Raw genomic sequence first — 24,750 nt, 5'->3', positions numbered from 1 at the left:
ACTGCCAATTCCTGGTATGGCTAAGTACATGAGACTGTGCAGGAAAGGAATGGTTCAGTCATGGATTGTTTTCTACAGCTTCTCTGTTGACAATCTTGTCCCATTCCTGCGCTTAACGGTCACACTGCCTTTTTTCTCAGCTACCTCAGCTTATGCTGCATGCTCCTCCCACAACTGACAAGTCCCCATCTCCAGTTCCCTTTTGGACTCAGTATCTGCAGAGACTACCCCATACTCTGTCCCTTCCACTTTGTCACAGCTGGACATGTACTCAATGCCACTCGCCGGGAAGAGCCCTAAATTGTCACGTGCTCCTGTCACTGATATGTCCTTTTTTTGTGTTTCTAAAAGTTCATGGAATAGGTGTTTGTTGTGGGCTAGATATCTTGATATATAGCAAGATAGAGAGAAGCTATGAGTTTCCACCGGGATACATGTTGGTGTAAACCTAGTGGAGAAGTAAGGGTAGATTTCAAAATCATACTGAGTAGAAAAAGCTATAGACCTGAGGGCACATAGTGGATGCATCTATGGAATGCATGAAAAGAGATAGAAATCGTAACAGCCATTATCTCTGATATGCGGACAAAGGCTTTCTGGGAGTAGGAAGTCTTCTGTCCCTAGACAGAAGATGGATATTATATGGTGAATGGATTTGTTACAGCTCATTGAGTCATGTATCCATTTAATTAATGTATGTTCATGAAAAATAACAAGATCAATTTATACTAAAATGATTTTGGAGTAAGATGTATAATAGTATTCCACTAGCAGTCAAAGAAGAAAGCATACGGACAACTCTAAATGCAAAGTAGAGAAAGAAGACATATTCTTGTATTTGTCACTAGGGAAAGTGGTGGAATTTGCTTCCAAAGTGCTCCTACCCACACACTCAGTCACTTGGCAATATAGGACATGATCCACAGGAGATTGAAATCTGATTTTAGAAATGAGCATATGGATCTTTAATGTGGACCCTTCCAAAGTTTCTAAAAAAAATCTTATACCCTAAAATTTGTGGTCTTAAAATACTTGCCTTCACCCACTACATGAAATAAACCACAACTGTTTGTTTTAAGCTTGGCCTGTGGGGGCTGACGGCACAAAGTTGGGAATAACTACGCCTTTCTTCCCAGGCTGAAAGCTTTCCGACTGGGACTGTTTTTGGAAGGTGGAGCTGATTTCACATCACAATACAAACATCCCATCATGAAATAGCCATAGTTACCTCAAACTGCACAGACCCTTTCCTTTGTAAAATGAGGGTGTAATTGCTTTATACTTATTTACCACTCACAATTATCTCTGGATCCATCTGCTGCTTCTCATTAAATTTCTATTCTCACCCCTTTGGGTATTTTTCTTTGTCATGTCTAAATTAACCTTTATGGAGTGTTTCTGTCCGTCAGAAACTATCAAGGGTTTTAATTGACACACAGAGAGATACTGGCATTTTACCCGCTTCACAGATGAGGCAGCCAAGACTCAGGAAGTGAAGAAATTGGGCCTGAGGAGATGGCTCGGTTGGTAGAAGTCCTGGCAGCACATGCTCCAGGGCCTGAGTTTCTCTCCCCAGAACTGGGCATGGCTGTGAGCATCCTGTAACTCTAGCTCTTTGGCTGTCCAGGTTGCAACAGGAGAAGGGCGGCAATCACTGGCTGTTTCTGTTTCAGAAAGTGTTGGTACTTGCTTGTGGCTATTGGTGTTATGGTCAGTTTCTGTGTGGTTTATTTTGATGGATTAATTCTTGGTCTCCAAACATGTAATTTATCATTCCTCATAGTAAAAAATAAAGCATATAAATGTATGTTCTTTCTTGAGAGATATTCTTATGCCATATTCCTATTAAATACACTCTAAAGCATGCATATGTGTTCATGGTACATGTATGTGTTGACATATCCTCTTGCACTCTGTAACAGATTACCCTGAAGCTATTGCACACTCTATTTTGACAAACAATAGAGTCCTGGGCAGTGATTCCGCCCTAGAGCATTTCCATATGAAAGACTGCCAATTTTCTATCCAATAAACTGTCCCTACCAGATAAAGGATGCAGCGGAATGGCTATTCGATCAGCTCCAGACTCCGGAAGCTTCTCTATTGTTAGAAAAATCATTGTCCATCTATAGCCACATATAAAACAGTGTGTTCCAAAACCATCTACAGCTGTGGACTTCAAAATAGCCAAAGGCATCTTTTATTCATATTAAAGCCTTGGATTTGCCTTCGGGAGTTCAGGTTATTTTCAAGCTGGGAATTCTGAGTAGGGGTGGAGTTTCGAGGGAAATGCTATTCTCAGGGGCAAGCCTCTGCTTTTCTGTCAAGCATGTGGGTCTCTCACCTCACAGAGTCACTGCTGTGATTAACAAACTTGTGCTTTGAAAGTACCAGGGCAAAATCAAGTGCTGGGTGAGTCTGTGCAGAGTGGATCCATGCAAAATGTGCTTGTGGACATGTGCCAGTAGTTCTCTGGGAGTTCTAGTCCACTCAGGAAAGAAGACCGTGGACATACTTTTCAGAGCTATGCATCATGCCCCAGGGGAGGCTGTGCATATGTGGGTGGATGGTCTCCAACTGGGACTCACCCCAGTCATTCCCTCCCTTCATATCCTGTGATCTAACAGAGGAGCTTCCTTCTGGTGAAACTTCTACTTGGAATACTCTTCTCTGCCCTCCCCAAACCCCTTTGTTTCTTAATAAATCTGTCTTCAAAGACCAGTGGGGACACCAGGGTCCCCACAGTCCCAACAGTGTGGGGCTGACTCAGGCTTTCCTCAGGCATGTCCTCAAAATCCAGGCACATCACAATGGAACTCACTTGACGTCCATTTGCATGTGTGTCATTGTCAGGGCTGAAATAGAAATATGTGAAACTATTCGTGTGAATGGAAAACATAAGCCATTTCTGTGTTCAGAAATATTTTTTTTTCAACCCGTTGGGTGTGGTGATGCACTTAGGAGGCAGAAGCAGGGGGATCATGGGTTTAAGGCTAGAAAACAAAGCCCAAACAAAGAAAAAAGATGAGAAACTAATAGGGACCATAAGTCATGTTCTCACACTGCCTTGCAACCCATGGACACTGAACCTGCATGTTGAGGTTGTATTTATTGGGTTGTTCTTTACTTAGGCATTTCCATGCCCGAGAGAGCCTCTGGCTGGTTCATCAGTAAAGCTGCTAACATCTGGTCCATCAACATCTGGCCCATCAACATCTGTGCACTAAATACATGTTTGCATTTTTATGTTAATCAATGTGCATATGAGGAGGGGTTGTTTGTGTACATTTATGCACATGTGTGTAGAGACCAGAAGTCACCCTTGGGTGTCATTACTCAGGAATCGTCCACCTTATTTTTCGAGACAGGGACTCTCACTGAGGTCTAGAAAAGCTGGTAAAAATTTTACCAACTTTTCTAGGCTGGCTGGACAGTGAACCCTAGGATTCTGCCATCTCCACCTGCCCAGCATTGGGGTTACTAGTGTGTTATCATGCCAAACATTTGACATCAGTGATGGGGATGTAATTCATTCATGTTCACAAAGCAAGAACTTTACCCACTGAGACATGTCCCTGGCCTCTTGGTACATATTTGCAGAATAAAGTGAATACTTCAGTTGTAGTTTCCTGTAATGGTCTCTTGTCTATTGCCAAGAGGAGTTTCCTTGATGATGGGTGAGAACTATGCTTGTCTGTGGGTATAAGGATAAGTATTTGGATGCAATCAGGGATTATGCTGGTTTGGTAAAGTGGCAGTTGCAGGTTCTCCTCCAAAATCCGTGACCTCACTAGCCCTGGGCAGTTTGCTAGGTTTCAAGTACCAGACATGATTTTATTTTATGTATTTTTATGACCATAGCCTGCAGTGTATTCTGCAAATTCAAAGTTTCAATCTAAAGGTGGATAATCTCCAGGGATGAAACCAGCAAAGAAGAGACCTGGCTACAACATAGAGGGGGCATGGTTACCTGGGATACTGGACGTTTCCGAGTAATCAACAGAGAACTTGAGGCCTGCCAGAATGAGTCAGGGCTTTTCAGTGTCGGCAGAGAAGGATTATAAATACTTCCCGCCAGGCCATTGGAAATGCTTCCCTCTGCATTCTTCCCCCCCCCAGGAGACCTCTGGAGGAGGGGCAGAAGCAGGCAGGCAGTGCGGTGCACCTGCTCAGGGGCAGCACCTGTGCTAGCCCACGTGCAGAGAGCTGATGCTGGAGCTGCAGGTTCCACACTCCGTGAATTATCCTGCCAGCAAGGACAGCCTGTTTCCTGATTACTGGGACAGCTTCCTGTGGCCACAGCTGGTGAGGACCTCTGGGCATATGCCTGCCACTTAGTGCCTTCCAAATCACTGGCACTTAGACAAACTCTGACCAAGAGCTTGAAGCTGTCTGTGCCTCACTGTGCCATAGAATGTGGGTGTCTTCCTCTCCTGCTAAAGCAGCCAACTATGGCAACAGTGTTAACTGTGGTCTAAGAGTTCACATTTGACAGTAGCTCCTGATGGGATATTCTCACTCTTCTTGTTGAGTGACCAGTGTATGCAGAGCCCCCTGGAAAGGAAAGGGGTGAGGGGACAGCTACTTAGCAGCTGGCAGGAGATGCAGACAGTCTAGACATAGCCCTATGGTGAGGTGGACTATGTCAGTACTGAGCAGAGCTGTTGTCTGGAGAGAGAATGGACGTATGTCCTGGCCACACTGCTTCTGGAAGCCTCACAGGAAGAGGTAACAGCTGCATTTTTAAGGTCAGGGGGATTTCCAGGAGGCTCTAATGGGAAGCAGGCTGAGGAATTTTAGCAAATGAGAGAAATATATGGCAGAGGGTAAGGGGTTGGAGCATGAAGCGCATTCCTCTGCAGCAGGCCTGACGAAATGTGACCTGTGCCCAGTGTCTCAGTGCCCTGACTCTGGAAGAGATCCATGGAGACACTCGTCTAACACTGAGCCTTGGAGCCCTGGGGACACTCATGTTCTCTCTCTGAACACATCTTGTCCATGGCTACCTCTTGAAGGCATCCCAGCCTGACTCTCACTGATATTTGAAATCTTGCCTATGGAGAATATTGTCAGCGAGTAATTTGAGACACTTGATGTCCGTTAACTAATTACGCTTCAGTCCTCAGAGTGCCTCAGTCTTGAATGCTCAGCAGATTTTATGTAGTATCTGAATTATTGATGGAGATGATGCAGAAGAGGGGGCTTGGCAGCTCCCTCTGTTTTGAGCAGGTCTTGGGTGAGTGGTATTACGGGAAGACAGGCAGATGCTTGCAGGGATGGACGAAGCAGGCCTTGCGGAGGAGCCCTGCCCAGATGGAAGCCTATGCCAGTATACCCAGAAAATCACAGCCTGCTTTGGAGGGATAGGTAAGACCCCTTCGGGCTAGGCTTTGCAGGGAGGTTGAGAATGCAGACGAGCAAAAGACCAAGATATGTTGCTGGCAGGAAGCTTGCCTCAGAGGAGAAGTTCTAGTGGGTTCTTATGATGCTTGCTGGGAATTCTGATGGCACCCTTCTCTCTCCAGCCTTCTCACTTACACACACACACACACACACACACACACACACACACACATTCAGTTTGTTCTGCTCAGCACTGAAGATCACTCTGATGTCGTGAGCTTCCTGTAGGGGCTTGTAGCTGGTTTGCAGGGGCCTTCCTGAGCTGTTTGGCTTGCTTATTTTTGCTTTTAAAAACCTCCGGAAAGCAGTTAGCTCCATAGTCATTGAGGAAGCTGCAGGCCACCTTCAGCCCATCTCCCTAGAACTCCAGGCTGCAGGAAGAGTCTCATTGGAAGACAGGTATTTGCTCTCTGAAAAAAAGTGTCTTAGCGAGAAGCATATGGATCTCAGCAGATGACAAAAACATAACCAGAGGATTCACTTGTGGCGTGCTGTGGTCTGTCCTGCAAAAGCAGTGTCTATGGCTTCCATCCCTTGAGCGCTGGGCTGACCCCAAACTGGCTTGGAGATGGAGTCCATCCCCATGGACAGTCACTGAGCTCCCCCACTGCACAAAGGCAAGTAAGTGCTAGGGGCTTCTCCACACTTACTGAAGCTCCCTGGTGAACTTCCCTGCTGCTAGTTTCTATTTGCAACGTACCGTGGGGGACTTATGTAGGTGAGTTGGAACTGCTGACAGCAAGTACAGGCTCCTGGCTATCTGGTCACTGGCTGGTCACTTGGGCAGCCGAACCTTAGACATGGGGTAAACATTTGCATTGCTATCTTTGTAATGTAGCACAGTGCAATGTCTTTATTACTTTATTTTTGAGTGCTATCTTCTTGTACAACTATACAAATGCCAACAATGCCCACTGCCTTCTTGTGCTGGCACTGTCCTTTGATGTGGACTGTGGTTGGAGGCTGCTTGAGCATCAAGGAAAGGGTTGGACACAGGCTTCTCCCCATGCCAAGCTTTCCTAGGCCTGCTGTCAGGCAGACTGAGATGTGGTCTCTGCTGGGAGCCTACTTAGAATCATGTGAGGAGGTCCACAGGTTTCCTGACCACCAACTAGCCCCAAGCCCTGAGCAGCCAGCTCTGAACTCTAACCTGAGAAGAGGCCACTTTTCTTATGCTTATTTGTAGTTGGGCATCTATATTTATGTGTATGTGTATCTGTTTGTGTGTATGGGCACGTGAGTGTGGGCACACACAGAGGCATCTATATTTATGTGTATGTATCTGTTTGTATGCACACAGAGGCCAGAAAGGCTTTTACATCTCCTGGAGCCGGAGTTGCAGTCAGTTGTGAGTTGTGCTGGGAATGAACTCAGGTCCTCTGAAGAGGCAGGAAGTTCTCTTAATCACTGTGCTCTCTTTCCAGCCCCATGTGCTGTCTTTAAAAGCAATAGATACCTGCTGTTGTCATCTGCCACCTCATGGGGTTTACTCCCTGCTCTAGCATTTTAAATGTACCAGACTTCTTCCCTATAATCTGTGAATCCAAAATTCAAATGTTTGCTTTTTACACTATCCTAGAAGACAATCACTTCACTTGTGCAGAGTGTGGACCCGGGGCCTCACCTGTGCCAGGCAATTATTAGACCACTGAGAGATTCTCCTATCTGTAAGCCTGTCGAAACCTAGGGCTGGCCTGATATTAATTGCTGAAATAAATAGCAGCTGAGCATGGAGGTGGAGTTAATGCCGTGGAATTAGTTTCAGGGAGTGATATTTGATGGATTTAGAAACCGAGAAGGTAAAACGGCGTTGTCACACTTGATTTGGGCCAAGAAGATAGGCTCTTCAGTGCACATAGGTTGTTCCAACAGCCATGCACACTATCTTCAGAGTAAGGCATTACACGGAGAGTGTGTCTGTGTGTATGTGGGTGGGATGGATGTAGGGGAGAGACTGACACAGGCTTAATTCTGTAACTTAGGGTGTGAAACTTTTGAAGTTTGACTCCACTGTCCCTGGCCGCCACAGGCTGGGAAGCCTCTGGAACTGCCTTCTCTTCCGAGTCCGCTGTGCTTCCCACCGGGGGGGGGGGGGGGGGGGGGGGGGGGGGGGGGGGGGGGTGGTGTCCAACAAATTTAGTGACTCTGGTTCTTGAATTCTGTTGCCAAAACCCGCACTAAGGATCAGGAGCCGGTAAAGGAAGCAAGCACTTCCCAGCTCACTACCACCCCCCCCCCCCCCCCCCCCCCATCCCCCACCCCCACCCCATGGCCTTTGTGGACGGGCCTCCTAATGTAGAGTGAACACAGCTTCGCACTTAGCCCCAGGCTTGCTGGGCAGTCTCAAGGAAGTCCCTCAGCCTCTCTGATACTGTCCTTCCTCATCTTAAAGGATAGAGTTGGTTGGGGCATCCATTGCTGGTCCTGGTTTGAAGAACTTTTAGAAATAGAAATTTCTGGGACCCACCCACAGGAATCTCATGTGGAGGTCTGAGCAGATACCACAATTGGTATTTGTGAATGTTCTGTAGATATTCACAGGAATTTCCGAGAAGTGCCGGACTTTATCTTTGCAGACCCTCTTAGGCTCACAGTTCCATTTATTTAAAGTGCACAGTGGTTTTAATAGAAGAAAATTCTGAAGGATCCAGTAGCCCAACAAACAGCAGGAGAAGAAGCATAGGTTTATTTACTCTGACCTGTCACTATTGTGTGGTTGAAGAATGTCACACATTTCACTTAACCTCACAGTGTGGACATTACAAAGCTCCTCACCAGGGCTGCCCTTTGTATATCAGAGCCCTAAGGCCCAGACGGACCTACTAGGGTTGGCTGGGAAAAAATGAAGCTACTACCCCCTCGACAATGCTGCCTCCCTCCTGTGTGTCTACATTAACAGGAGCCCATGGAATGACTCTGAGACCATGGAACACTTTGGCTACTGAAAATGCAGCAGAGTTTATGGCACTGGTGGAAAGAATTCTCTAGAATGTGGAAAGGAAATGATTGTTCACTGTGGCCTGCTCACTAATTAAAGCCAGGGTGCTTTTGCTGAGCCCCCTTCTGCCCCCCCCCCCAGCTTCAGAATGCCGGCAATCTTAAAATTATGACCTAGCTTGTCCCTGGCATGCATTTGTAGAGTGAATACAGTTTATCTTGGGCTTATTTAGACTTGTTCTTAGCACTCTCACAGATAATATTGGACATTCTAGAAATAGTTGCTGGATAATTCTTTTAGGTATTGCCCTAGGTGCAGTAATATTTTTATTTTCAAGTACGAATTCCAGTCTCAGACTGCAGTCATGAGCTCCTGGTAGTGGGCTGTTTTTATACATAATCATCTGGCTGAAATATGGCTAAGCTCCTGAGGGTAATCTCTTGTATATGTCCTTCTTAATCTTCTTTTCTGGGCAGTGAGAAAAGAGATGATAGGGAACTGGAGAGCTGAAGCAGCTATTGAGGAGCCCTGCTTCCTGGGCTCCTGGGTCCAATCTTGATTACGTGTCTGCCATGCCAAGATGCCGTCCTTCCTTGGTTTAAAGTGTCTGGGGAAATTGTGCAGCTCTGAGAAAGGCAAAGTCAGCTCCTCTGAGAGAACCAGCCTCAGGGGCTCGCACAGAAGGAGACTGATTATTGAGGACCTGAGTGTCCCTGAGATCCCCCACCCGGCTCATCACAGGTATAGCACAGTCACACATCTGTTCTATCTGTATTCCGAGGACTGTGACTCACCCGAGTTCAGGTTTGGCTGCTGTGATCCTTCTGGTAAGTAACTGAATCGCCTTTGGACGCCGGTTTGTGTTTTGTGATTGACATAAGTAATAAAGTGCCTCCTGGGCCATTCTCCTGTGCTATGTGCCTCAAAGGAAACACTGTCCTTCATGTATGGGGTGGGGGCAGGAGAAATGGAGGCCGTGGCAGAAGGACAGCCTCATATTTGAGTCTCTGGTTTTATGATCTTTATAACAAATATGTTTCTTTCAAAACATGGTTGGAATAATTATCAGTAATGAGACATGTGATGTCAAACCCCTCCACCCCTGGCAATGCTGTTCTCTCACCAGACCAGGGAAGAACTACACATGGAAGCTGATTAACTCCAGCAAGGGATGACCCATGCAAAGCTGAAGTTCAAATTTGCTGCCTGTCCAGTGGGGTGGTTTAACAGAAAAGAAAATGTTTTTATTGAGGGAGTGTGTTGAGACTCTTTCTCAGGTGAATCTCATTATAATGTAACTGTTCATTCTTTGGCCTGGGAAGGGCATGGAGAGAGCTAGGCTGGGGAGGGAGTTGAGTGTGTGTGCACGCGCGCGCGCACACACGCACTCACATCCGTGTGGGGTAGCTTCATGTACTGGTGAGAGAATCCACCGTGGTTTTCTTTACATGCCATCTCTCAATGCTCTGGAACTGGTAGAGTAGGTTAGGCTGACTGGCCAGCAAGCCTGAAGGAACTGCCTGTTTCTGCCTCCCTATCTCTGGTGTTACAAGTGCACACTACCACGAGTGAGTTTCTGATGGGTTCTGGGGATTGAACTCGGGTCCTGGTCCTTGGGGCAACTGCTTCCTCAACTGAATGGTGTCACCACAGCCTAGGCCACCTGATTCTGACAAAGTCTTAGACTTTGACATTGCAACGGCACTTTTCGTGGCCTGGTGCTTACAGCTGCTCACTCCCAGCGTATACCAGTTCTTAAATAAGAACAAGAGGCAGAAGGCCATTAGGCATGGTCCCTACAGATACATGGAGCTGATTCAAGTGAGCATGTGCTATGTAATTCATGGACAGCTGGAGAAAGGGCAGGATTGGAGACAGCTTAGGTGAGGTGAGGGAATTCATTTATATGACGGTCTTTTTATTTTATTGCAATTAATTTTAACAGCCTTATTGAGCTGTTAAGTATACTATATAATTTATCTATTTAAAGTAGGTGGTTCAGTATGTTTTAGTACACTTCCTGATATACAACTTGTCACCACAATGGTTTTTGTTTGTTTGGTTGGTTGGTTTGGGTTTTTTTTTTTTTAGGATTTTTCATTGTCTGAAAGTAAAATAAAATAATCTGATCCTTTAGCTATTGTCTCCCCATTCAAACTTCTCTATCCCTACCCTAACCTTCAGGGATCAACAATCTACTTTCTATCTCTATAGATCTCCCATTCTGGACATGGGTGCATAAAATGTAATCTTCTGTGTCTGGCTTCCTTCACTTAGCACAATAGCACTTCAAGTTGTACTACCGTTTCTTTATTCATTATTGTGGCTGAAAAATATTCCATTTTACCAGCATTTTGTTTGTCCCTTCATTAGTTGGTGAATCTTCAGGTTGTTTGAACCTTTTTAGCAAGTGTGACTAGTATTACTATGACCTTTCTTGCAAGTTTGAAGGGGACATGTTTTCTGTCTTCCTGGGTATATGGCCTAGGGGTGGAATTCCAGGGTTATAAGGTAACTCTAAGCTTATTCTGATGAACTCCCAACTCTACAAAGTGGCCGCTTCTATACCCTCATCGGCAACATAGGGAGATTCTAGCTGTTCTCTATCATTATCTGGCTGTGTGTGTGGGGGGGGGGGGGGGGGTATGTGTGCATGTTTGTGTGCATGCGGAGACCAGAGGTCAGTCTATGGTGTCCTTAGGAGCTTTCCAGTTTGTTTTTTGAGACAAGCTTTCTCACAGGGACCCAGGGTTTACTGATTAGGTTTGGCTGGCTGGGCAGCAAACCCCAAGAACCTGCCTGTTTCTACCTCCCCAATGCTAGGATTCCAAGCAAATGCTCCCACGCCTGTTTTTTTATGTTGACTGTTGGGGGTTGAACTAGGTCCTCATACTCATTCGGCAAGCACTTTACCAACTGAGTTATCTCCCCAAGCCCTGTTATCTGATATGTAAGAGCTAGTTAGCCATTTTAGTGAGAGTGAAGTCCCATCTCATGGTGGCCGCTCTGACTTTGACTGGGATGGGCCTGTCAAAAGGAGCAGCATTAAGGTAGACAAGATACAGCTTCTTACTGAAGCCAATGGTTGCAGTCTCTAACTCTCCAAATATCTTGACACCACTCCTCCTGACACATCTCTTTTCGGGGAGCAAAGAGATGTTGTTTTTATTCTTTTGGGGGGGCCGCCACCCAGCTCCCAAGTAAATCACATCAACGGAGACATATTCTTAATTATGAATGCCCAGCCTTAGCTTGGCTTAGTTTCTAGCCAGCTTTTCTTAAATTATCCCGTCTATCTTTTGCTCTGGGTTTTTCCTTTTCTATTCCTGTATACCTTTCTTTGTTTCTCACTCCGTGGCTTGCTGTGGAGCCGGGTGGCTTGCCCCTGGACGCCTCCTCCTCTGGCTGCTGCGTTTTCTTTCTCCTCCATCTCCTCCTCTCAGATGTCTCCTTCTCTATATATCCTCTCTGCCTGCCAGCCCCACCTGCCTTGCCATTGGCCAGTTCTTTATTAGACCCTCAGGTGTTTTAGACAGGCACAGTAACACAGCTTCACAGAGTTACACAAATGCAACATGACAAAAGTGACACACCTTGAAATAGTCTACAAGGGAGATGGAGAAAGCACGGCTCCCACCAGCATTCCTTTACAAGGCTCCTAGAAAGACTGTTGGAAACCCACTGGCCCTGCCTCTCTAAGCAAGTACTGCCTTCAGTTATTGGTTCCTCATCTGGTAGATGCCAAATATATTTTCGTGCTCCAAAAAGTTTTATTCTACAGGCAAGGCTGAAAACAGGATAAGAATTTTTGCTGGAGTTCATACTCTATAGTGAATGCCTTGGTGCTTCCACTGAAAGATGTTTAAGCTGGATGTCCAGGGAAGCCAGGTAAATGGCAGCTGAATAAGAGTGTGGTGGATGATGGTATTGTCCCCAGGGAATGAATGAGTGGTGGCATATACAGAAGAGCCTGGGTTAAGGAAGGGTACGCCTCCCTGAGGTATCTACAACTTAGTGGAGAGAGAAGAAGAAATCTGGGAGATGGCGGAGTGTTGGAGCATTGTGGCTTTGAGTTGGGACATTCCAGACTCTTCTCACCAAATGTGTTACTTCAGGAAGTTAATGTAAGTCAGCGTTTCCCTGTGAGTAAGGTTTGCAGACAGATGTAATCTGGTGTGATGGTCTCACATATAGGACTCTGGAAAAATATCTTTGTGGGGTATCGGTCTATAGAAACAAGTTGAGTCACCCCAAAAGGTATGTCAATAGCTTATGAGGAAGAGGAAGCACAATAGCCTGGGGTGTGGTTGTTTACCAAGCTTCTCTTCTGGAGTAGAGCTATCCCCATGTCCATCCTGTTCCGAAAGCTTGTGGACAGAAAACAGAACTCCATTCCTCAGGGTATCTGGTCAGCCATGCAGAACACAAGAAGGGTATCAAGGTCCACCAGTGTCAGAAAGTATACCAAGGGGAGGCTGGGATGCTAGCCCCAGCTGGTCCTGGAACCAGAAGAGTCAGATGCACCATGAAGGCCCACCATCAGGGCAGGACCCTCCTGGCCCAGGTCTGAGGATTGACTCTGAGGATTAAATAAGAATTTGCATGTCAAAGTGTTTGGTATCTAGGCACATACAAGCATCCAGTAAATTATGGCAACAATAACAATGATAGTTTATTTTAGAAATTATTTTAAATTAGGACTAGTGGAACAAGCCTGTAATCCCAATGCTTAGGAAGTAGAGGCAGGGGGATTGTGAGCTTGAGGCCTACTCTGGTGATTTTAAGGCTACACATGGAGACTCAGTCTCAAAACAAAACAAAATAAAAACCAGAGAAGTCAAACAAAAATTATTTGGTGCTGCTTTCTACTGTCTGGTTTTTGTGTGGCTGGGACCTGGCACTGGGAACAAATCACAGAAGTGGGGTTCCCAGAAAGCCATTGTGTGCTTGGAGCATCCTGTTAGGGACAGGTGCTCTGAGGAGGTGCCCCCTCTGGCACCCCTGCGTGTTCCTGTGCTAGAGAAGCCCAGAGTGCTCATGAACAGCTCCTGGCAGGGGACAGGGGACATTTGGTAAAGTCCTCCTGAAGCTGCCAGGAACAGCTCGAGATGCAATGCGGCAGCTTCCTGTTGTTGTCTGGTGTTCAGCCCCTGCGTGAGCTGGGCAGGGCTCCGTGCTTCTCAGGGTGTCCCCACGTGTATCTGTCCAGTGCTCCTTTGTGCTCTAAACAACCCTCGGAAGCCAGTGGGGAAGGCATTTCCTTATTTAAGAACAGGAAAGGCGTGAGTAAAAAGCTGGGACTAAGAAGGAAACAGTAAACAGGGAGCTTCTGCCGATGGCTCCAACTCCATCCACGGTGGAGGGAGCCCTGTTCTCAGGGACCATCTGTCGTGGCTGGAGCCCGTTGAGACGTTATGCTAAGTGTTGATGTAACTCCTGCTTTTTGATTTTTCCATGGTTGGTATTTACAATAAGTCCACAAGGCCAATACTACTTTTAAGATACTTTTTTTTGAGAAATCCATGCATGTATACAATGGAGTATGATCATGTCCATCCCTCCTTTCCCCTCCAACTCTTCCCCACCCCCACCCCTCAACAGGTCCTCCTTCCAACTTCATGCCCTCTTTTTCAGTACCCCACTGTATTCAGTTCATGCTGTCTGAATATGCTCATGGCTGTGGGGCCACCAACTGTTCCTTCCTCAGCGAGGGCTGGGGCCTGGAGAGCTTCCCCACTTCCGTACTGGGATTTCAACTGGCTTGATGTTGCCCATGTGACAGCTGAGGGAATGGAGACTCTCCTACCTAAGCTCACATCAACACTGAGTGGAAGAGTCAGGTTTGGACTGGATCTGCCGGACACTTAAACCCATGGTTTTCACAGTGGTGCCATGCTGAGATTCTCTACTGCTGGGAGCCCCTGCTGGGACAGACTTGCATGCGTATATCACCCAAGGACATCTTCTCCCAGTGCTCAGATGCCACATAACTGGGAGAAGTGTGTGTGTGTGTGTGTGTGTGTGTGTGTGTGTGTGTGTGTGTGTGTGTGTGTGCATGCTAGCATGTGTGTAAGTGTGTGTGCATTGGTGTGTATGTATGTGTGTGTGTATATGTGTGTGCTTCTAAAAACACCAAGCTGTTTTCAAAGTAACCATAATATGCTATGTTGCAATTCTTTAATTTCCATGTCCCTTCTGATCAGTATTGCTGATCTACAACCACAATCAGGAATGTCACAGACCCCTGGGGAGGTCACAGGTACTATGGGATAAAGGTCAAAGAAGTCTGCTCCAGAGCATCTTCCAGGTAGTAATGAGAGGCTGCACTGGAAAGAGGATCTGAGTCCCTTAAATCTGTGAGGGAGGCTGTGAAAAATGTGCACTGGGTGATTGGTAGGTAGGGGCTTCTGTTCTTCCTCCTCAGCCCCTGACCAGTGGCTCTTGTGAAACACAAAGTAGTGACAGGCACCTGCTACTCAGACGGGGGTCACTTGCGGCCTCTGCTCCTCCACGCACTGATCTTTAGGGACACATCTTGTGATGATGTGCTTCCTTCAGGAAAACAGTCTTGCTCTAACTTTTATTCTGCTCAGGATGGAAATGATGGTGACACCAGGCTTCCTCACCCCTCTTCTATTCCTTCCTTCTTTCTCTGTATTCTGCGATAGTGGGACTGAGTTTAGGGGTTCACACAAGCACTCCACCACAGAGCTTTCTTCCCAGTCCTTTAAGAGGAGTCTGGCTCTCACTGAATTTCCTGGGCTAGCCTTGAGTTCACACTGTAACTCAGGCTGGCTTTGAACCTGGGATCTTCGTGCCTCAGCCTCCAAGTAGCTGTGATCACAGGCCAGTGTCCCCAGATCCAGCCACAGCCAGTTTTTTCTAAGTCTTAGAAGAATGTGGATGGAGGAAGATAAGAGGCTCCAGCCCTGGTTGACATTTTAGACAGTCCTATCGTCACCAACCCCCGCCTAGGCTCCCTTCCATTAGGTTAATTGTGTTCCCCGGGTAACTCTCTCAAGCCATGGACTGTCAAGCCCAGCCTTTCTGCCACACGCTGGCATTAACCCCCAAACACCTGTAGCAGACCCTACTACAAGTTAGACTAAGACTGTTTTCTTACAGCGATCTGAAGGGTCCTGCCATAGTGGCGTCTTCCAGATGCCATGTCTCCTCCCCTGGCTCTACAGTAACCAGCAGTCAGATTAAGCACTTTGCCCTCTGGAGAGGCCTCTTTAACCCTTCCCTTATGCTACCCTCTGCTTTCCTAACAACCTGTGTATATTTCTGTGTGAGTGGCCTGTGTATAACCTTTCTCTCTTTCAGTTTCTCCCAAGGCTATGGAGGGAGCCATGTTTATGTTTTTAGTGCTAATTTATAGTATCTACCATGGAAAAGGATGTGTAAGTGTGTGGACAATGAATGAATAAATGCTTGCAGAAATCAGAGGAGGAAGGTTTTCCTCACTGCCCAGCTGCTGAGGCCTGGAGAAGCAGCCTAGCACAGCCCAGGGGCTTCAGATGCAATGTTGGGGTCAGCTGCGCTGCCAACTTCAAAGTCGTCCAATCTCATTCCTTTCAGTTCTGAAGCCCAGAAAAGCTACTCCATGTCTCTGAGTCTCACTTGTATCATGTGCAAAATATGTGTAAAACAATTCCATTGCAAATGGCTCATGACCCCCTATAAAGAACACATAAAGAAAAATATTTCTAAATTTAGTGGGGCCTTAAAAATATTTCCTCATTTCCCCTTCCCAAATATGAGAGGATAAATAGTCGGCCAGGTAACCAATGTAGTTATTTTCCAAAGGAAAGAATGCAAAGAGACCGTGGAAAGAAAAACGGCACTGACATTAGAGCTGGAAAATAGATAAAAGTAACCCAAAATATGAGCAAAAGGAGATTATCCCAATGATTTGAATAACAATAGAAAATGGAGGGAGGGTGTATTCCACTTCACTCTACTGTCTGCACCTGCTTTGCTCTGCCTTGTTTTTTATTTATTTATATTCATTCATTCATTCATTTTAGCTGCTTGGTCAATAAGTTTATTATCTTTATGAAAAAAAATCTTCATAGAAAATTGCTTTAGCTCTCAGCAATCCATTCCCGAGATCTGAGGAGATGTGTCTTCTTTTGAGCAACCCAGTCTTTCTTCTGGGCAAGGGACATTTTGGGATGGTCCCTCCTCTTCACTTCTCTCTCAGTGTCTTCTCATGGGCTGGATTCTCTCAGATGGAGAATGAGCTCTCTTATGCATTTCCTCCATCACATCTGGAGTCATGTTGTTCTTGAGGTACCGAGAGAACTGTTTCTTATATGCATCTTAGTCTTCCTCCATTAGATAACACATGTAGTCTGGGACATTCTGACCCATGATGTGCTTACAGTGTACTTCTGCATTGAACTTGCTTTCAGAATCATCACCAGGGAATGGTTTGGTACTGTGAGGAATAGACAAGCCTCCATCCACAGCCCCCTTCAAGGCCCCAAAACTTTATTACCAGTTGTAGTTCGGGCAAGACCTACATCCAAAAAGCAAGTAAAGGCACCAGGCTGACCATCAATCTTTCCACATTGTATTCATCTCCAGTCACCTCCACTTGACCTTCACAGATCTCGTCCATACCAAAACTATTGAGAGGCCTGTGGGCCAGCAGCAGGCCAGTACAATAGGCTGCCGCATAATTTGTCAGGTCAACTTTCAGACCGTATTTTGGCAGTTCATGTACAGATGCTTTGCAGACTATCATATCCCCTTCTGTATGGGCGTATGCAATGGCATGATGATATCTCTGCTAGTTACACGAGCTATCATCCTGTATTTGGGTGTGTTATACTTATTTTTGTCCTGGATCACCTATTGTTGCTGAGCATCGTAGTCAGTTTTACCCTCTCACTGCCTTCTAAAGCTCTTTTGGTATCTCTTAAGGTAGGCCTTATTCTTGACAAGTTTCACAAACCCCATCCTGAGGAACAGAAACCCACAATCACGACTCCACACAGACCTGCAGGCCCAGCAACTCTAAGGGGAAAAAGCTATTTTGATTTATTGATTCTTGTTTTTCATTTCTTTCCAGGCCCTGGAGCTTATTTTTATTTTATTTTCAGGCCCCGAGTTACTATTTATACAGGAAACTTTGTCATCTAAATCACTGAATTGAGTAGATAATATGCTAACATGCTTGTGGTTTTAATTATGTGTACTTAAGAACTAATCTTGGGGCTAGAATTTCACAAAACCAGAATCACACATGTGATCTTTTGTGCTTGACTTCTCCTGACATGATCAGTGGTTCTCAACCTTCCTAACACTGAGACCCTTTAATTCAGTTCCTCATGTTGTGGTGACCCCCAACCATAAAATTGTCTTCCTTGCTACTTCATAACTGTAATTTGCTACTGTTGTAAATCATAATGTAAATATCTGTGTTTTCCGATGGACTTAAGTGACCCCTGTGAAAGGTTTGTTCAACTCCCAGAGAGGTTGCATCCGGCAAGTTGAGAGCCACTGGACTAGGTAGTGTTTTCAAGGTTCACTGATGTTATAGCATGTGCCATGACTTCATTTTCTCTTGGTGGATGAGTCGTATTCTACAACATGGACATAACACGTTCTGTATAATCATCTCCATTACTTCTACTTCGGGGCAATTACAAATAGTACTTCTATGAACATTGTGTGTAAGATATTTTACGGACATATGCTTCCAGTTCTCTTGAGTATATATCTAGCAGTGGAATTACTGGGGAATATAATAATTCTAAACTGAAATTTTTGAGAGCCTTTCAGACTATTTTCCATGGTCGCTACATTATTTTGATATCTTACTCTTTAAGGCGGCTCATGTCACTGCAATGTATTGATCTGTAATACACTATGCAAAGGAAGCTGGGTTTTACTCTGTGACATTATGTACCTGGTTTCTTTACTTGCTCTGCAAATGCCCTCTAGCAGCCCTTAAGATTTCTTTGCTTGCTCTTTAAAAGTCTTTACTCATCCAGTTTGATAACTTGGAATGGCAGCTGAACTTATCAGAAAGTATAAGACACGATTCTGACTCATGGTGCCCAGAAAAACAAACAAACAAAAACAGTCGAGAAGGTTTGGTAGGCAGCCTAAGTGAAGAGGAATTCTCATGACGTAGCATGAGACCCCATGGAATACAGAAAGAAAGGTCTGGAGAGAAAGTTCAAACCAGTGACTCCACTGCCAGGACCCAGCCTTCCCCCTCTGTCCATCCTGACCCAGACATTTATAAGGCCATTTTTTCCATCACTAGAATATTATAGTCAGTTCCCAGTTCCATTTCATATCACATCCTTGAAGTGCTAACTTGTGATTCTAGTGTGTATCTTATCTAGTGTTCATCTTATCCCTTTCACAGGCCTGACTTGTTCTTAAAGGGGAGAGGCAATCTCTGTAATCACTTTGTCGTCATCAGTCAGGACTGGAGGGACACTGGATACTGGATAAGCAGCCGCCCGGTTATCGAGGTCACCACTTAGTCCTGTATTATTCTCAATGAAAATGCCGTGTGATATCGGTGTGCTCAGTAATACTTCAACCAAACTTGACCTAACGGGGCACAGTTCAGCAGGCCAGTTTTAATAGGAGTTTAACAAGGAAGTGAGCAACTATTTCTAACATGTTTTTTATTAAATTCCTTATCAAAAGCGCCTCCCCCCCCCAACAAAACAAAACCAAAAACAACCCAGGAATAATCTAGTTCAGTTTATACGTCTAACGGCTGTCGGGGACGTCCAGTCTGACCAGTGTTTGCAGCTTTTCTGTAGCTGGAAACAACCACGAGCACTTAAGCTTTTCTTTGTCTCCCCACACAGCAAGCAGTTCTTCTGCAAACCCACAGAGCATGTTCTTGGTGTCTCAGGTTCAAATCTCTTTCTTCAATGCTTTAAAAATGAATTGGAAACTTTCCCGTTTGCATCACAAGAAAGTAAGTGAGAGAGGACTCAGTTTCTGTCCTTGAATTTGGGCCATTTTCAGCCTATTGGAGGAAATGCTCTGTGCTGTAGATACACAGATGAAATATTTATTAGCAGAATTAATGACTCAGCAATCATTCATTTCTTTAAGAGTATTGTTCAATTGGCTTTTCGTGATGGATTTTGTGGCTTAACACTACCTTTGTGGGGTAGTTGATTTTTTTTTAATTTCTTTGCAGAAATTTATATCCAGCAAAGATTTTCAGAGCTCTTATATTTTATTCAAGAAAGACAAGATGTGTGTTTCAGATCTCAATCCAAGAAAAAAAAAATTACATTCTAAAGCATTTCTCTTTCTGTCCAATTTTCTCCCAAACCCCAATAAATGCAGCACATAGACAAAGTGTTTTCCATCTTGCTGGGGGTTGCAAGAATGAGGGAAGAAAACTGCCTTAGATGGCAGCCCTTCCAGAAATCCGGCAACAGCATGGCACATGGCGCAGAGCATTCACAGTCTCTGCTTGAACTGCAGCAGCTGTTTAAGCATTTCAAGAGAGCTCTTACATATGTAAGCACAATGGACTATCATTATAAAGGGCTCATCCCACTAAAGCCTGGTAAGTGTCCTAAGCCCCATCCTCTCCCTTCACACTAACCACAGCTGGAAAGGCATTTAGGGGCATATTTGTTTATCAGGCTGTTGCTGCTTCTGACCCCAATTATCTCAGCCAGTCCAAGTGAGCTCATTTACATATGTGAAGGAGGCAGCATTTAAGCATGGTATGCATGCTTACAAATTCCACTATGTTTGCACAATAAAATGATCCAATAAATCATTGATTTGCTTGAGAAAAACTAGGTTCTGGTTGGTGGACATAGTTGGTCTCTTCAGGGTATTGTCCCACTGACCTCTATAATCTGACTTGGAAGACTCCTTGAAAGTGATCGGTCGAACAATATAATTTTTTCCCCTTTTTTTAGGCATAAAAATATGGATAACTTAGAATGCTTTTCTTCTAGATGACTCTACATCTGCAGTCTGTGAGAATGCCCCCCTCCTTTGCCCCAGGCTTCCTCTAACACCCACCCCTGGGAACCCAGGCACATACTAGGCCCTGTGATGCCTGCTCCATCAGATAGAACCTGATGTAGCTCCCCAGCAATGACGTGTGTGTGTGTGTGTGTGTGTGTGTGTGTGTGTGTGTGTGTGTGTGTACATGTGTGTACTGGGTCTGCTGCCATTGCCTTTATGTCTGAACAGCTCTGGCTGAATGTGAGGTTCTTCAAATACACCCTTTCCTTCGGTCAGGGCTGCCCAGCACAGCCCTTGGTCCTTCACAGGCTGGTACTGCTGGGAATCTAAGGTCAGCGCTCAGATCTCTCTCTGCATAGATGGTGAGGGTTTTTGATTGTTTGTTTTTTCTGCCTGGCTATCTGGAGAATAATAACACCCTGAAGTCTAAAGTTTAGTCTGTGATTTGAATTAGCTTGCTATATAAATTTTTGCCAAACTATTATTACATATATATATTTTCAAGACAAGATTTCTCTGTGTAGTTTTGGTGCCTGTCCTGGATCTCACTCTGTAGACCAGGCTGGCCTCGAACTCACAGAGATCTGCCTGTCTATCCCTCCTGAGTGATGGGATTAAAGGCATGTGCCAGCACCACCCAGCTACATGTATGCCTTTTAATTTGCAGACTCAGATCTATCTTCACTCAGCCATTGTTGTATTTAATCTGCTTCTTGGGTTTTTGTTTTGTTTTGCTGTTTTTTTTTCTTGTGGGATAAGTGTAAAGCTTTATCCTCTGTGTTATTGGTTTTGCATCCTTTCTTCTGCATTCACTGAAATCATCTCAGATTCTCCTGTGTTCAGAACTAGATATCCTGTTGGCATCTATTTGGTTCATTTCTTAATGTTGATGCCCTGTTGGCTCTTCATTTTCATCTTTTAACTTCTGCTGTCTCCTGCCTCCCATTCTCTTGTGCTGTCTTCTCAGCCTGGAGGTCTTTTTCTTTGTTTGTTTTGTGCCCTAATTCAGTGCTCTGCACCTTCACCCACTTCTCTTCCCTCTGTGGCTAGCGAGGTCCTGCTGAGATGTCATCAGATCCTGGGCTCTGTGCTCAGAAACTTCAGTGGCTGCCCAGATCAGCAGGAAAAGCCAAGGGTCTTGCAATAACACAGGACCCCAACCCCTTCCACCTTTCACCTAATTCCCCCTGTTTCTATTGGCTTTGACTTCCCAGGTAAACTCCTCCCTCAGGACATCCTGACAGACACCCCTGCAGCTCATCCTTTTCCCTCTGTACTTTTATTCAAATGGCAATTTATCAGTGTTCCCTCTCCCCAGCACTATCTCCCAGCCTTGCCTTTTTCCTAAAGTACTTCCTGCTTGTAGGCACACACATAGAAATCACTTACAGGCTTTGTTTTGCCACCCCTACCCATCGTCCACCTTCATTTTAGGTGCTCCTGACTCTCCATTAAGCCAAGACCTTCTGTGCTGCCATTTTCAGTACAAGTGGCTGACTTATCCAGGAAGGCGGTCTGGGTGGAAAGGAAGCCACAGGGCTCCTTGCCTGTTTCCCTTTTTCTTTTGTTTGTGTGTGTGTTTTTGAGACAGGGTTCCTGGAACTAGCTCTGTAGCCCAGGCTGGCCTCAAACTCACAGAGCTTTGCCTGCGTCTGCTTCCCAAGTGCTGGGATTAAAGGCATGCATCACCACTGCCTTGGAATTCTGTGCTCCTGGGGCACTGCAGACAGGCCATAGGAATGGGACAGCAGGGATAAGACACACAACACCAAACATCTCACATGGTAGCACATGTGCTCCATTGTCCCTTTGGACTTCACTTACAAAGTGTAAGTTGAAAGACTATATTGTTACAGATGTCACTATGACCACACCTTGCACAGACTGCACACTCACAGAGCTAGCCCTGTCCTTACGATGACCTCACCAGTAGAGTGTGTTGCTGCCATTCTCAGATGTGATTGCTGAATCCCACAGGGGAAATAATGTGCTCAAGGCCACTGGGCACAGAGTGCTTGGAACTCAAACCCGGCCTGTGAATGAGCAGGCTTCCTGTGTGGCCAGTGTGACTCTAAAGTAGTGTTGGTGAGAGGCCAGACAGGAAGATGGGGCCATTTCTGCGCAATTGTGTCACCAACCCTGGACAAATGTGCTCTGTGACTTTAGTTTTCATCGTTGTTAATGCCTCTTTAGTCATACAAATTGCAGATTTTCACAGCAAAGAGTGTGGGTGGCACAGTCCCTCCTAAAGCTGTCCTTCCTGTGGTCACAAAGGGAGTGATGGCTGGTCATGCTGCCTGTTGGACTTGGCTTGTCCCTCGGGTGATGACGGAAATGTCCCAGAGGAACGAGAAAAAGGCTGGTTTTCTGGGACGGCGCCAGGGTGTAATGGGAAGGCTGGGAGGTCAATGAGGGCGAGGGTAGGGAATGCAGGGTTTTCATATCTTGCAAAATCCTCTAACCAATAAAGAGAAGCTTTTAACTCTTTAAGTAAACCACAAAAACACAATTTCCTGAGAATGCTTAGACAAGGCTAATGATTGAACAGCACTGTCAAGATGTGTGGACCTGGGCACCTACGTCTGCTGCCCAGTGAGGCCACATCTGGAGGGACAAGGTGATGAGGCCCTTGCCATAACAGATTCCGTCACATGAAGTCTGACATCAAACAAAGCATAAATTATCAGGAGAGAGATTACATTACACATGCAAGGCAAGGCTTAGTACCATGTCTGTTACATCAGGTCTTCCATAAGAAGTACCAAGAAGTTAACAAGCATGAGGAGCTGCACATGACTTCCGTGGACATGTGTGCTTGTCTGTCCCTCTATGTGAGTAGTGGGGGGGGGGCACTTGAAGGGAGTGTTTTTGCTTCTGTATGTTTAGTGTGTGTGTGTGTGTGTGTGTGTGTGTGTGTGTGTGTACACTTGAGTGTATGTATGTGTGCCTGTGTGTATATGTAATGTATGTGTGCGCATCTGTTTACTTACATGGACATGTGTACATACCTCCATGAATATATGTGTGAGTGGTGTGTTCATGCATGTGTGTGTGTGTGTGTGTGTGTGTGTGTGTGTGTGTGTGTGTGTAGTTTGGGAGACTGCCTTAACATTCACAGAATGGAAGACCCCGCTACCCAAGGGTAGAGTCTGTGACTTTGAACTTGGACCAACCTGACTCTTAGCTCTTCTGGGATGTCCTAACACATACCTCATCCAGCTGTGAAGAGGAAAATGAGGTGGTGATGGTGACCAGGCTGGAATGGTGGCTGACACATGATTGGCACTCTGTAAATGGTGACGCAAAGGGTAGCGAGGGAAGGTCACCAAGGAGGCTCCATCAAGTGACATGGCTGCTCAAGTCCTTTGCAGCTTGCTTTCTCTTCACAGTTATTTTCAGTTTGGATCTTGGCAAATACTTGCAGGTGATTGTTAAATTCATTTTTTATCTAAGAGATTGAATTTCTTTTTTAATTTTAAAAGGAAATTAAGAGTTGGATTTTTCAGTCAGTCTGGTTGCTTTTTTAATGATTATTTAGAATTTGGCTTTCATATGGTGAGCTGTCAACATTTGTCCCTTGAGTGCTATATTTGGATCTGGAATTACTAAGGCTCCTGTGTTCCAGGGTCTAGGTTGGGAAATGATAGAAATGGTAAAGGTGGAGCCTAGAGGGAGGTCTTCTGGTCATGGAGGGTGTACCCTTTGAAGGATGTCTCTTCTCTGAGTAACAGCCATGAGATGTCATGCACTCTCCACCACAGGTCTGAAAGCAGGTGGTGCCAACTGCCTGTGGATGAAAACCTAGAAATAAACTTTTCTTCCAGGGAGGTACTTACGTTCAGGTATTTATTACCTCAAGGGACCATTGGCTAAACTTAATGTCTCATAATCTTTTGCAAAAATAAACACTAGAGACCCAGTTTCGGTGGCAGTAACTAGAGAGAGAGAGAGAGAGAGAGCGAGCTAGCTTTGCCATGAGAGCATTGCAGCCCTACCTGATAAAATCGGTTGCTCTATGGCTGAAAAGCTTCCGCCGGGAGACATGAAGGAAAAGAAACAGCGGAGAGGAACACTTGTTTCTCAAATGCCCTTTACAAGTCAGCCTGAGCACGTCTCGTGTGTCTGACATTAGGCTGAGGTCTGTAAGACTCTATCTAAAACGATTCCTCAAACTCCAGTAATAGGTTGAAGAAAGATGACTGATTTTATGTTTGCTCTGCTGTTTCTCTCCTCAGTGGATTGTTCATAGTGGCCTTTATAAAACTACAACAACCGTTAGGCATTGTCCTGACTATAGGCTCTTGCTTAGATCCAAACTCAGAACTGGCTCCCGAGGACCACAAAGAAGGCCTGGAAACAAGAACCCAAATCCCTCTCCCCTAAGGACTCCAGGACAAGAGCTCTGCTGGGCACTGAGTGGGTGAGACCAT

The 24,750-nt window shown here is 45.5% G+C and overlaps 1 protein-coding gene and 1 pseudogene across 2 annotated transcripts in view; one reads left to right on the top strand and one right to left on the bottom strand.

Annotated features, from left to right (window-relative positions):
- Positions 1-24,750, top strand: part of Ablim1 (actin binding LIM protein 1) — a 291,354-nt gene that overhangs the window by 102,132 nt on the left and 164,472 nt on the right. The window lies entirely within an intron of this gene.
- On the bottom strand, positions 16,429-17,314 carry LOC118573416 (annotated as a pseudogene).

This window comes from Onychomys torridus, chromosome 1 (assembly GCF_903995425.1).
Source record: "Onychomys torridus chromosome 1, mOncTor1.1, whole genome shotgun sequence".
Classification (NCBI taxonomy): Eukaryota; Metazoa; Chordata; class Mammalia; order Rodentia; family Cricetidae; genus Onychomys; species Onychomys torridus.
Note: the sequence above shows the minus strand (reverse complement) of the source record. Positions and strands in the feature narration are given on the sequence as shown.